Below are 15,257 nucleotides of genomic sequence, written 5' to 3' on the forward strand. Positions count from 1 at the left end.
TTACTTTCAAGATTTTTTCTTGATTTTCCACACTTTGACCAAGATTTGTCTTAGAGTGGATCAGTTTGCTTTCATTTTTCTAGAGGTAAACTCTGCCTCTGGAAGTTGTTTTCCATCAGAATTTTAAAAATTTTCAGCCTTTATGTCTACAAGTAATTTTACTCCCTCCCCTTTCTCTTCCTGCTTTCTGAGAGTCCCTTTCCTTCCATACTTCTTGGTGAGCTGAAGGGATGCCATAGATCATTTTCCCTCAACATTTTTTCTCTTTGTTTTTACATTGATTTCTATGAATCCATCTTCAAGTTTATGGATTATTTCTGCTAGCTCTCAAATGTGCTATTGAACCTGTCTAATCAATTTTTCATTTTAATTATTTTAGTTTTCAAATCCAGAATTTATATGTTTCCTTTTTTAAAAAATAATTTGTAGCTCTTCATTGAGTTTCTCTGTTTGTTGACTTAGTATCATACTTTCACCTAATTCTTCAAACATGGTTCCATTATTTCATTTTGTAGTTATCAATATTTTGATACCTTATCTTTTGACCTTCATATGCAATTTATAAGTGATATACGAGTTATCAGTGGTATGTTATACAAATGCTTTAGTCACCACCATTACAACATTAGAGTTTTCTGATTTTAACTGTATACTTACCTGTCCCAGTGACAGAGTTAAGCAGTTACTTAAGAGTAACTAAGCTTGATAAGGAGTATAAACCTAAAACCCCTTTAAGGAGGAGGCAAACTTTCTTTTTCACATTCTTTTGCCTTAGACAAGTAGGGATTGTAGGGAGCAGTATCTCAGGTTCAAGGACATTCCTTTTTTTGAGCTTTAGATCTATGTTATAGGAAAGGGTCTGAGTAAACTGCTCACATCCTTGAGGTGTTTTTTGTCTATTCTCAGAGGCTAGTTGAGAAGTATATATAGCCCCGCTTAAATTAGTGAGGTGGGTACACTCCTACCCCCTTCTGAGGTCTGTGTCAAAAGCTTTTTCTGTCACCTTCACTTTAAATAAAATCTACACAAAGCTCTGAGGGACTGAGACTGTCTTTGGTCCCAGAGTTAAATCTTCCTCTTCAGACACCATGAATCCAGTGGCACTGGTCACCGTTGACTGCTAGGTTATCATCTTGGGGGCTTGTCCAGGATCTTCAAGACAAGGTAAGAACACTCAGAGTTGAGACTCTTTTGCTCTTTTACTGTGGTCTCTACTTTACTAAATCAGAAGCATATGGACCGAACTTCTTTTCCCTGGTCAGCTTTTCCTGGTCCCTCTGGCCATTTCATATCTGCTTGGGGAATTAGAGTTATTAACCTTGTGTGCCAGATTGTAGACTTTCAGGGGACTTGCAATCCATGCTGTTATTGTGTTTTTCTAGCCAGGCCCCCATTCCAAGTTTTACAGGACGCTGCAGGCAGGAGCACGTTAGGGAGCTAGCTGGAGCTCTAGCTCCAGGGACATCTCTCAGACTGGAAATCACCATCCTGACCCCAGAGACACAGAGGCAAGTTCTTGTCATGGCTACGCCTCTGGACTATATGGATTGAGGCATTGCTGGAGAGCATGAGATTCCTGAGGACACAGATTGGGACACCTCAGATCTGGGCAGATTGAAAATGCATTGGGTTTCTTCCCTTAGTAGCACTAGCTCTTAGCAGACCAGAGAAAGCCCTCCAGTGGCTCTTGTCTCAACTCCTTAGATATTCTTTTTGTACAGTCTGCTGGACTGTACAAATAAAAAGGATGTTGACACTCCATGAATATGAAAGATGATTTTTTCCTCACAGGCTGGCCCTCCATCACCTCCTTTGTTATCACATAGACTTATGTGGCAACTCTCAGAAGGGATATCTTGGGTTTTCTGTTCATCCCTTTATGACTTGCCACTTCTGCTATTGTCAGGCATGGACACAGGCACACAGAAGATGGATGCTTTCCCTAGTGGTCTTGGCTTGGCCTTTATCCAGAAAACTACTCTGCTCCACCCCAGGTGGCACCAGAATCAAGGGGAAATCAAACCAAGGTTTTAATGGTGAGGACCTGGACATCAATCTGGGATGCCATCAGGTCTACCCCTGGTGCATCTCCACCACACCTGGGTGGTAGAACGAGGGGGGCTGGGAGTAGGGCACCTTCATCAGTAAGAGACAGGTTAGCTCTGGCCAGGGAAGGAAGCTTAGGTGGAAAATCAGTCTCCAACCCCATCTAGAGCAGGGGCAGATGCCTCTGGTAGAAAAAAGCCATGGCACTGGGCGCAGCTTTTTTTCTCTCTTACAGATGGGAGCTAACAGTTCCAGAACCACCCCTTTGAATAATATCTTGAAAAACTGGGATAACTTTGATCCTCAAGGCCTAAAAATCCCTTATATATGGGGTTTCTTTTCTGTGAAAGAAGACCTCACCTGCCCAGAGAGATAATCCCTGCTGGGACATCTTATCTATCAGTCTACCCCTGTTATCAGAGCCAATTTGAACACTCTCTGGTTTAAATTTTAGCTATGAAGCTATGATACAAGAAGGAGAGATGACATTTTGGACCCTGGATGTCCATGGTATTCTTTAGACTCTGGAGAAAACTAGTTAAAATGAAATCTTATTGAAATTGCAAAACTGGTTCTTTTTGCACATGTAGTTACTAAAAGACTGACTTGTTAAAATACTTTTAATAAGCTCTGTTTTATCAGGGAGCTCTGATCCTGCCTGAGAAACAGAAACATGCCTGAGGAAGAACCTGAGTTAACTCTTATCATGTCCTTGAGATACACAGCCTACTCTATCTGGGACTCCAGCCATGAGTAAATTGGTGGGACTCAAGCCAAGAAAAAAAAAAGGCGGGGGAGGTGGGGTGGGGTGGGCAGATCAGATCAGATCAGTCGCTCAGTCGTGTCCGACTCTTTGCGACCCCATGAATCGCAGCACGCCAGGCCTCCCTGTCCATCACCAACTCCCGGAGTTCACTGAGAGTCACGTCCATCGAGTCGGTGATGCCATCCAGCCATCTCATCCTCTGTCATCCCCTGCTCCTCTTGCCCCCAATCCCTCCCAGCATCAGAGTCTTTTCCAATGAGTCAACTCTTCGCATGAGGTGGCCAAAAGAGACATTTTATTTTTCAGGCAGTAAACTGTGAGGTTTCTGTCTGTCCAGAATTATGTGTGTCTCAGTGTATGTCTCCACCTTGGAAAAAAATTGCTAAAGGCTAAGTGGTTCAACGAGCTTTATTTAATTGGCCTAAAGAGAAGTAAGTGCTTATAAATCAAACAATTCTAAATTCAAGAAAATTAAAGTAAATGAATTTAATGCTTGTGTGAACTGGGAAATAATCATTATTGAATTGATACATGATATTGATGTTTGTTTATTGATCTAATTAATAGAGACATTGTGAAGATACTTTTATAAATGACATAACTTTGGGTGATTTATCCCAGAATGATGATGTAAAGTGCAATTCATGGCTGCTGAAGAAAAACAAGATGTGTGTTTTTAATAAAAAGTAATAAGGAATGGAATTACATTCTATTAAGGAAAAGGAAAGTAAGTCTAAACTTACAGGTGGCTGTCCTCTGAATGGACAAATGGTGATGAATGCAGAAAGTGTGAAAAAGGTGTGTGGCAAGTGAAAGAAGAGTTTTGTGCATGGTACAAGTTTGTTAAGACATTAAACTACCTTTGAAGTCTTATTGTTACTATGACTAAGTGAATAACTCTTGTTTCACAGTGAATATAAGCTGTTACCAAACTGGAATTTGGTTTTCTCTCACTGATTAAAAGAACAAAGGTTTCTTGGAATGTGGCTTTTGATAACAGACTATAGCATATATGAACAAAGCTCATTCTGCTTCTACAAAAGTTAACCCCTCTTCAGGGAATTTAAAGTGGATTAAAAATGGCTATAAACCAAACAGTTGGGGCTATGAGAGGTGCAAGATGGCCTCTTGGCTTTTCCCGGCTCCCTGACAAACCTCATTTTTATTTGATAATGCCTTTCCTGGCTTCAGGATTAATATCTCAGAATAGAAAAAATGGTTAAAATGTGCTTTCCACAATCTCCAGTGATCAGGGCACCGACTTTGAGGGACAGGTCGTACAGACATTCACAAAAACTTCATGAGCTTCTTGGAGATGATCGCTTTCACTGATGTCCTTGGTCATTGGGCAAGGATGACAGAACAAAGGGATAATTGCATGGGATTGAGTAGACTGCTAAATGTGATCACAAGTTTCATGATTTGTTGTCTGACGTATTGTTGGCTTTTAATCTGTGTTTTCAGATATAAAGAAGCACTTCTCCTCAAGTTACTGATGGTTTAAAACAATCTAGTGATTTACTCCTATGGGTAAAATTATACCTTTTTTCTCTCTGCCTCATGTTTCCAGAAACTGGAAACACTTGAGTTCTGAACAGCCTTGCTCCTGCTGCTAAGTCACTTCAGTCGTGTCCGACTCTGTGCGACCCCATAGATGGCAGCCCACCAGGCTCCCCCGTTCCTGGGATTCTCCAGGCAAGAACACTGGAGTGGGTTCCTTCTCCAATGCGTGAAAGTGAAAAATGAAAGTGAAGTCACTCAGTCGTGTCCGACCCTCAGCGACCCCTTATCAGGTAAATAAAAAGACTGTCTCCCGACATATACAGAAATCTCAACGTATACTGGGGAGCTCTAAAAGAAAAATCCACCCAACTGATGTCAGGCCTATGGCATATATTATGTTTCACTGAATACTAAGTTATAGTTTTGTTAATTAAGGTCTGCATTTACTAAGATTCACTTCTTAGATAGTTCCTTGTGGTTATGTTACATTACTAAGAGGTTTAATTAAGTTGTTAAAAAGGACACTCTGACTTTGTTTCTAAGGCTTCTCTCAATTACCAGTCTTTGAATAAAGATTAGATGCTCAGGATCTACAACCAGGAGATCAACAGTAGGCTACAGTCATTTAACAAACTAAGTCAGATGACCTGGAGATGACACTGGTCTATACCTAATAGAAGTTCTTGACTTAAGTTCTTACTTATGATTCTACTATTACTGCTAACTGTATTGTTTTCTGTTGCCTATTTCAAGAGGTGTTGTCCCTTACATTATCAGGTGTGTGACTGAGCCACTGGTATAACAATGGTATACAGTTCCATATGAAATCCCTAATTATAATGGTGTGACTGTATATGAGAAGAAGCAACAAGAGGGAATATTTTCCTGGACCAAGAGACTAGTGAGACAGCTATGGTCCAGAGACTTTTGCTACTCAGAGGGCTGAATCCAGTAACAGCACATTGTGTGGCCTATCAGTGAAATCTTCGACAGACCTCGGAATGAGTCTTCCCAGCACCATGGAACAAGATGGCCAGGAAGTGCCCCCCAAACGATGGTCAAAATCATGGCCATAAAGGGGCCCTGTGACTGGAAACTGGCGCTTGCTGTCTGCCTCTACAGATTAAATCACGGACACTACATCTGTTGACCTTCAACATCCCCTGAATGGAATTCAGGGTGAAAATAAAAAATTAGACACTCGCTCTGTGCTCTGAACAAGATGGATGAAACAGTCCTTTGGATAGTTAGATATTTTCAGGTAAAACTTTTCTTAAGCCCAAATTCTTATATCTTCTCATACTCAGGAAAACACTAAAATTGTTAATGGTGACAACTACTTAGGCTTATATGTTAAGAAGAAGCCACAATTAAGAGGCCAAAGCCTACTTGGACAAACCTAGACAACTGGCTACGTGGCTATAAGTCTGCCTAAAACAGCTGACCACATAGGGGTTCAGACTCATTCTTCTAAACAGAAATGGTAAGATTTAGTTTGTCTGTTAAGGTTCAGGTTGTCACTCTTTCAGCTACTGCTAACTGGGTTTGTTTTATCTGCGTTCAAAATGCATGAACATGCCAAATGGCTCCATTCTTATAAACAAGGCAGCCAAATTGTTGACTGTATCTAGACCAGGATCAAAGTTACTACCAAATGTAACCTGATTCTTACTCTTGCTTGGACTGTTAATTACAATAATTCTTTTACTGATTTTTGGTCTCTGACTTTTAATCTGCTTCTCTAGTTTGTTCTTTCTAAAGGATACAATGTTTCCCCCGACAAAGTGATAGTGATGCAGAGATTCTGGTCACCCTTCAAAATGGACTCCCCTGATGTTCCACTCTGGTCACAGATACAATCTTGGTTTACTAGCTCTCCTTGGTGAAAAACTATCCTGACTGTAATAATTGTAATCATTCTGTTTTGCTGTCTGCTCCTTACATCTGTAACTGTGTAATGAGATCTGTTTCTAACTGTCTGAAAACATTTAAATTACAAATGATTTTTCATACTCCTACCATTTCTACTACCTCTAGGTATTACTTGGGATCCTTGGATCAGAAACCTAAATAAAAGTGTAAGGAAAATATGCCGCATCAGTAACTTAGGGGTGGCGCCCCTCACCTGCAGGAAGCAGTTACTGACAGATTTCTCCACCCCTTTCCCTTCAGCAACAATATTCTCCTAAAAAGAAAAGGGGGAAATGAGAGAGTTACCTTAGGCAGATAGATAAGGAGTCCAAGCCTAAGGCCCCTTTAAGGAGGAGGTAAACATTCTTTCTTTTTCACATTCTTTTGCCTTAAACAAGTAGGCCTCTTAGGCAGCGGTATCTCTTGTTCAGGCACACGCCTTTTTGTGAGCTTTGGATGTATGTTATGGGAGAGGGTCTGGGCAAAATGCTCACAGCCTTGAGGTATTTTTAATCTTTTCTCAGCAGCTAGTTGAAAAGTATTTAAGGCCCCGCTTAAATTAGTGAGGGGGGTAATCTCCTAACCACCTCTGATGTCTATGTCAGAAACTTTCTGTGTCACGTTCACTTTAAATAAAATCTACACAAAGCTCTGAGTGACTGAGACTGTCTTTGGTCCAGGAGTTAAATCTTCTCCTTTGGACACCACGAGTCCAGCGGCACCAATCACCATTCGCTGCTAAGCGATCACCAGGGAGTTTTATACTTTGATATATTTTCCTTTTGCTAAGGAGCATCGTTACGTTTCAGCTTGTAGAACTCCTTTTAACATTTCCTATTAGACTGATCTAATGGTCGTGAAGTCCTTCAACTTTTGCTTGTCTGGAAAATTCAGTGTCTCCTTCACTTCTGAAGGACAACTTTGCTAGGTATTCTTTCAATTAACTTTTTCACCCTTTCTCTACCCTTTGCCTTTCTCCCTTATAATTCATGTCATAGGCCCTTGAACATCCTCAACTACTGCAAAAACCAAGGGCAAAATATGTGGCTGAAAAAAAACCACAATCAAGAACCCGCACTCAGCTGACTGGTGAGTCTCATCTTCTATGTGAAAACACTCTATCAAGACCTGTCAAGACTCAGATAGGTGGCTGTCTTATCTATGTGCAAAACCAACAGAGAGTGAAGGAAACTGAGGAAATAGGAAAATGTTCCAAACAAAAAAATAACATAAAGTTTCAGAGACAGTCCTTATTGTTATGAAGAGAAGTGGTTTATGTGGTACAGAGTTTGAAATAATGGTTTAAAAGATGTTCACTAATGTCAGGATAACAAGGTGTGAACAAAGCAGAAATTTCAATGAAGAGATACAAAGTATTTTATTTTAAAGTAACAAACAGCAACTGCAGATCTGGTTTCTTGTTGTTTTCATTTGCATGGTATATTTTTTTATCTCTTCAGTTTCAGTGTCTGTGTGTCTTTAGCTCTGAAGTGAGTTAATTGTAAACAGCATAGAGATGGGTCCTTTTTTATTTCCAATCAGCAACTCTACATCTTTAGATTGGATCACATTTTATATCAAAATGACTTATACAAACAGCTTCATTCTTATATTAAAATGTTGTATCCTGCAACTTCACTGAATTTCCTTATTAGTTTTCAGAGCTTTTTAATGACATCTTTATGGTTTTCTATATGGTTTTTCCTGTGGTCATGTATGGATGTGAGAGTTGGACTATGAAGAAGGCTGAGTGCTGAAGAATTGATGCTTTTGAACTGTGGTGTTGGAGAAGACTCTTGAGAGTCCCTTGGACTGCAAGGAGATCCAACCAGTCCATTCTCAAGGAGATCAGCCCTGGGATTTCTTTGGAAGGAATGATGCTAAAGCTGAAACTCCAGTACTTTGGCCACCTCATGCGAAGAGTTGACTCATTGGAAAAGACTCTGATGCTGGGAGGGATTGGGGACAAGAGGAGAAGGGGACAACAGAGGATGAGATGGCTGGATGGCATCACTGACTCGATGGACGTGAGTCTCAGTGAACTCCAGGAGTTGGTGATGGACAGGGAGGCCTGGCGTGCTGGGATTCATGGGGTCGCAAAGAGTCAGACACGACTGAATGACTGATATGATCTGATATATACTACCATATCATCTGCAAATAATGATAGTTTTACTTCTTCCTTTCCAATTCAAATTCTTTTTATTTCTTTTTCTTGTCTGATTGCTATAACAAGGACTTCCAATATGATGTTAAGTGGAACTGGTGAGATGGAGAATTCTTGTCTTGTTCCTAAATTTTAGAGAAATGGCTTTTAGCTTTTCACCATTGAATTTGATATTAACTTTGTATTTGTCATAACTGACCTTCATAGTGTTGAGATATAGTCCCTCCAAACTTATTATGATGACAGTTTTCATCACAAATGGATGTTGAATTCGGCAAATATTTTCCTGCATGTATTAAGATAATCATATGATTTTTATCTTTTAGTTAATGTGATATATGATAGTGGTAGATTTGCAAATATTGAAACATTCTTTCATCCCTGTAATAAACCCAACTCGATCATGGTATATGATCCTTTTTATATATTGCTGGATTCAGTTTACTACTCTTTTCTTTAAGAGTTTCTACCAACATTCATCAAAGATATGGGTCTACAATTTTCTCTTTTGTAGCATCTTTAGTTTTGTATCAGGGTAAATATGGCATAGAGTAAATTATACCATTTATATAAATGTATATAGTATTCCATTCTCTTCAAGTTTTTGGAATAGTTTGATAAGGGCAGGTGGGACCTCTTCTTTGTATGTTTGGTAGAAATCCCATGTGGAATTGTCCACTCCTGGACGTTTATTGTTTGGAGGGTTGTTTTAATTACAAATTTAATTTCTTTACTAGTAACTGATCCATTTAAGTTGTGTGTTTCATTTTAATAAAGTCTTGGCAGATATATCTTCTAGAACCATATCCCTTTCTTCTAGGTTGTCCAATATATTGGCATATAACTGTTCACCTTATTATTTCATGGTATTTTCTATCTCTGTGCTACTGGTTGTTATTTTCCTTCTTTCATTTCTCATTTTGTTTAATTGGGTCTTGTGTCTTCTTTTCTTGGTTAACCTGGGAAAGGCCGGTCAATTTTATTTATGTTTAAAAAATCTTGGTTTCATTGATTTTTTTTCCTATTATTTTTGTCCTTTGTTTATTTCCTCCATTCTGTTAACTTTGGGGTTTTATTACTCTTATTTTTATAACTACTTCAGGAAGTAAGTTATTTATTGCAGATTTTATTTATTTCTTAAGGACCTTATCATTACACACTTCTCAAACTGATTTTCCTGCATCTCATATAGTTTGGAATAATGCATTTGCATTTTTATTAGTCTCAAGGTATTTTCCAATTTTCTGTCTGAGATCAGTTCAGTCACTCAGTAGTGTCTGACTCTTTGCAATCTCATAGACTGCAGCACGCCAGGCCTCCCTGTCCATCATCAACTCCCGGAGTTTACCCAAACTCATGTTCATTGAGTCAATGATGCCATCCAGCCATCTCATCCTCTGTCATCCCTTTCTCCTCCTGCCCCCAATCCCTCCCAGCATCAGGGTCTTTTCCAATGAGTCAGCTCTTTACATCAGGTGGTAAAAGTATTGGAGTTTCAGCTTCAACATCAGTCCTTCCAAAGAACACCCAGGACTGATCTCCTTTAGGATGGGCTGATTGGATCTCCTTGCAGTCCAAGGGACTCTCAAGAGTCTTCACCAACACCACAGTTCAAAAGCATCAATACTTCTGTGCTCAGCTTTCTTTATAGTCCAACTCTCACATCCATACAAGACCACTGGAAAAACCATAGCCTCGACTAGATGGACCTTTGCTGGCAAAGTAATGTCTCTGCTTTTGAATATGCTGTCTAGATTGGTCATAACTTTCCTTCCAAGGAGTAAGCGTCTTTTAATTTCATGGCTGCAGTCCCCATATGTAGTGATTTGGGAGACCCCAAAAATAAAGTCTGCCACTGATTCCACTGTTTCCCCATCTATTTGCCATAAAGTGATGGGACCGGATGCCATGATCTTCGTTTTCTGAATGTTGAGCTTTAAACCAACTTTTTCACTCTCCTCTTTCACTTTCATCAAGAGGCTCTATAGTTCTTCTTCACTTTCTGCCGTAAGGGTGGTGTCATCTGCATACCTGAGGTTATTGATATTTCTCCCAGCAATCTTGATTCCAGCTTGTGCTTCCTCCAGCCCAGCATTTCTCATGATGTACTCTGCAAAGAAGTTAAATAAGCAGGGTGACCATATATAGCCTTGATGTTCTCCTTTCCCGATTTGGAACCAGTCTGTTGTTCCACGTCCGGTTCTAACTGTGGCTTCCTGACCTACGTACAGATATCTCAAGAGGCAGGTCAGGTGGTCTGGTGTTCCCATATCTTTCAGAATTTTCCACAGTTTATTGTGATCCACACAGTCAATGGCTCTGGCATAGTCAATAAAACAGAAATAGATGTTTTTCTGGAATTCTCTTGCTTTTTTGATGATCCAGCAGATGTTGGCAATTTGATCTCTGGTTCCTCTGCCTTTTCTAAGACCACCTTGAACATCTGGAAGTTCACGGTTCACGTATTGCTGAAGCCTGGCTTGAAGAATTTTGAGCATTACTTTACTAGTGTGTGAGATGAGTCAACTGTATGGTCGTTTGAGCATTCTTTGGCATTGCCTTTCATTGGCACGGGGATATTCACTGACAACTTGCTTTTCTGTTGTTGTTAGCATTTTTAGTCTCTCGTGCTTTTTCTCATTTTCTTTCAGCAATTTGTTTTTAATTTCATACTGGTGTGACCAGAAAAAAGAAATGCTTTCTATACTTTTTGTTCTCTAATTTTTTGAGATTTGTTTTGTGACCTAGCATGTGATGTATCCATATGAATGTTTCATGTGCACTTAAAAAGAATATTTATTATACTACTTTAGGTTACAAAGTCTTGTAGTGATATATGAAGTCCAGTTGGTCTATTGTGAGGTTTTAAGTCCCATATTCTTATTTAATTGGGTTGGGCCCAAGTTGGCTCTGTTTCCTTTAAGTGTGTTTTCTACTGTCCCTTCACCAGGTCCCTTGCCCCTGAGGGGATAAGGCATGTATCATGTGGGGTCTTTGGAGGCTCTTCAGTTAAGTCAGCTGTGGATGGAGGCCTGAGCTCTCTCTGATACTCTGCATGGGCAGGCACCCATATTTACTTCTTTCAGTCTGCACAGATTCAGCCTCAGGTTCAAGACTTCTTTGGTCCTCACAGCTGATCACTGCCCCCATTTCCTGCCATTCCTGCCCAGTTGTGGAGCCAAAGGGCTTTAGTGATCTCTCTGCATGTATCTTCAGGGCAAAATATCACGCAGTGGCTTTTTTCAGAGATCTCAGCTGCTCCTGATGCCATGCTGAGTAAGCACCAAGCATTGCTGCTTTTTCTGCTGCACCCAGGCTCTACCACAAAGCCAGGTTACTTCTGCTCACCACAGTCAAGTCTTAATCTCTGGTTGTCATTGCTCCAGTTTCAATGCCATACTTTGACATGGAGTGAGCAGGACCGAAGTGTTTGCTTTTCTAGGGCTAAGACATATTTTGAGGGGATCATGAGAAAATCAGCAGCTGGTAGAACAGAATTCTCTTCACCTTGCCTCAGGAGCAAGCCAGCACATGTTCTCCCTGTGAGGAAAGTCCAAGTTTCCCACTGCCCATCTGTTTGTCCCAGCAGTCCTTCCACCACCCAATTGGCCTGTCTCCCTTGTATTAGACCTCAAACGGTGGGTCTTAAGAATCCCTCCCAAGGGTAGGTGTCCAGCTGTGTATTTTCCCTTTTCTTCTGAGTGTCTTCCTAAGGTCACAGATGTCAACAAGATTGTTTTTCGTCCCTTCCTACCTGATTACCTGTGCTTCCTTCTGATAGTCTTGATTGTACTGGAATCCTTCATCCAGTTTTATGTTACCTTTCATTGAGAATTATTCTACATGTAGATTTAGTTTTGTTGTGTTCATAGTGAGCTTCACATCCTCTTACCCTGTCATCTTGACTGATCCTTCTTTACTTTATTCTATAAATAATATTACATCATCTGCAAATAGTGACAGCATTCAGTTTGAATTGCAGCACGGATACCTTCCTGAGATGCTGTAAGGTGTCAATGGTTTTGCAGTTGTGTAGCACTGCCTTTCTCATCATAGAGATCTCAGAATTCAATAGGCTAATAACCTGATTCCTATCATGTAAAGCTTATGAGAATTGTTAAGACTTAGATATAGTCAATTACATCTTCCAACCCCATTGAAGGCACACACACACACACACACACACACACACACACAAAAGCTGCTAAATGATCATGCCAGTAGAATACAGATCTTTGAACCACTGTGGTGGTGTATTTGCTAAGTCGTGTCCGACTCTTGTGACCCCATGGACTGTAGCGCTCCAGGCTTCTCTGTCCAAGGGATTCTCCAGGAAAGATTCTCCAGGCAAAATCTGTCCCATTGTGATCATACCAGTGGTAGACTGGTTGGGGTTACCTCTAATTTATTAACATGTATGACCTAAAATTCATGGGATTCCCAGGCTACACCTTGGTATCCATCCCTGTAGATGTGAAGGCCATAAATTAGTACCACAAATCCACTGAGTTCCATACCAGTCACTCTCTCTAAGGGCATAGTTCATAAAGCACCCAGCCTTGTCTCATAATTACCAGGTTGATCATTTTTAGTATGATTTAACTGTTGCCAGCATAGAGGAGCCTTTAAACTTAAATGACCATAACCTGGTGTTAACCATGTAGATCCCCCAGTAATTGTGGGATTTTTCCTTTTAATAGATGAGAGGTTAATTTTTTTTATTGAGACTTAGCTTATTGTTCCAATTGAGTTTAAATGATCCTAAGAGAAAACTTAAATCTATGGCCAGCATCAGAGCAGGTATTATTAATTGGCCAGGTGAGAGGATCCCATCTAGGAATATCATGAAGACAGAACAGAACTGAACACTCACCCAAAATCAGTTTCCTAGGGGTATCCATTCAGAGCCCTAGAGAACAGAAATCCATCAAGGTAACCCAAAAGTACTAGACACAGGTAATTGGCCACAACCAAACAATTGGATTGGGTTTTAAACTAGCATAGAATTGTGTCATGATAGAAAACATTTGATTGATAGGCATAGGTCCAAGGAATCAAGAATATTATAAGTGATCATACGAGTCAGATTAGCATCTTGGGCAAGCTGTCTACTGCTGATGTCATCTTCTTCTCATCCCAGTGTAGTGTAGTTTCCTTTGTTTGAGCATTGTTTTAAGATGAGTTTGAGGTTAGTAGGCCTCTCTATAGACCAGTCCAGCTTAGGGGCATTTGGAAGTGGGAGTTAACCCAAGAGTCAATTTCAATTTCACCAGGATTAGCTAGTTAATAGTACCTGATAGAAAGGTTGGAGACAGTTCCTTAAATTATGTCTTCTTTCAGTCTTTTTTTTTTTTCTCTAATTTTATTTTATTTTTAAACTTTACATAATTGTATTAGTTTTGCCAAATATCAAAATGAATCCGCCACAGGTATACATGTGTTCCCCATCCCGAACCCTCCTCCCTCCTCCCTCCCCATACCATCCCTCTGGGCCATCCCAGTGCACCAGCCCCAAGCATCCAGCATCATGCATCGAACCTGGACTGGCAACTCGTTTCCTACATGATATTTTACATGTTTCATTGCCATTCTCCCAAATCTTCCCACCCTCTCCCTCTCCCACAGAGTCCATAAGACTGTTCTATACATCAGTGTCTCTTTTGCTGTCTCGTACACCGGGTTATTGTTACCATCTTTCTAAATTCCATATATATGCGTTAGTATACTGTATTTATGTTTTTCCTTCTGGCTTACTTCACTCTGTATAATAGGCTCCAGTTTCATCCACCTCATTAGAACTGATTCAAATGTATTCTTTTTAATGGCTGAGTAATACTCCATTGTGTATATGTACCACAGCTTTCTTATCCATTCATCTGCTGATGGACATCTAGGTTGCTTCCATGTCTTGGCTATTATAAACAGTGCTGCGATGAACATTGGGGTACACGTGTCTCTTTCCCTTCTGGTTTCCTCAGTGTGTATGCCCAGCAGTGGGGTTGCTGGATCATAAGGCAGTTCTATTTCCAGTTTTTTAAGGAATCTCCACACAGTTCTCCATAGTGGCTGTACTAGTTTGCATTCCCACCAACAGTGTAAAAGGGTTCCCTTTTCTCCACACCCTCTCCAGCATTTATTATTTGTAGACTTTTGGATCGCAGCCATTCTGACTGGTGTGAAATGGTACCTCATAGTGGTTTTGATTTGCATTTCTCTGATAATGAGTGATGTTGAGCATCTTTTCATGTGTTTGTTAGCCATCTGTATGTCTTTTTTGGAGAAATGTCTATTTAGTTCTTTGGCCCATTTTTTGATTGGGTCGTTTATTTTTCTGGAGTTGAGCTGTAGGAGTTGCTTGTATATTTTTGAGACTAGTTGTTTGTCGGTTGCTTCATTTGCTATTATTTTCTCCCATTCTGAAGGCTGTCTTTTCACCTTGCTAATAGTTTCCTTTGATGTGCAGAAGCTTTTAAGGTTAATTAGGTCCCATTTGTTTATTTTTGCTTTTATTTCCAATATTCTGGGAGGTGGGTCATAGAGGATCCTGCTGTGATGTATGTCGGAGAGTGTTTTGCCTATGTTCTCCTCTAGGAGTTTTATAGTTTCTGGTCTTACGTTGAGATCTTTAATCCATTTTGAGTTTATTTTTGTGTATGGTGTTAGAAAGTGGTCCAGTTTCATTCTTTTACAAGTGGTTGACCAGATTTCCCAGCACCACTTGTTAAAGAGATTGTCTTTAATCCATTGTATATTCTTGCCTCCTTTGTCGAAGATAAGGTGTCAATATAGCCTTGACGTACTCTTTTTCCTATTTGGAACCAGTCTGTTGTTCCATGTTCCATTCGAACTGTTGCTTCCTGAAAA

The 15,257-nt window shown here is 40.1% G+C and overlaps 1 long non-coding RNA gene across 2 annotated transcripts; it reads left to right on the top strand.

Moving 5' to 3' along the window:
• Window positions 1–641: 641 nt before the first annotated feature.
• LOC147367267 (uncharacterized) lies at window positions 642–13,659 on the top strand. 2 transcript variants are annotated; one of them, XR_015169979.1, is made up of 3 exons: window positions 642–1,164; window positions 4,383–5,576; window positions 7,225–13,659. It is a non-coding gene; the product is annotated as an uncharacterized LOC147367267 (long non-coding RNA). The 2 variants fall into 2 exon arrangements; XR_015169978.1 differs by having other exon boundaries at window positions 655–1,164; window positions 4,383–4,605; window positions 5,093–13,659.
• The last annotated feature ends 1,598 nt before the right edge of the window (window positions 13,660–15,257 follow it).

This window comes from Bos grunniens, chromosome 8 (assembly GCF_055505025.1).
Source record: "Bos grunniens cultivar Pamir isolate PY7600 chromosome 8, Bosgru_T2T1.0, whole genome shotgun sequence".
Lineage (NCBI taxonomy): Eukaryota > Metazoa > Chordata > Mammalia > Artiodactyla > Bovidae > Bos > Bos grunniens.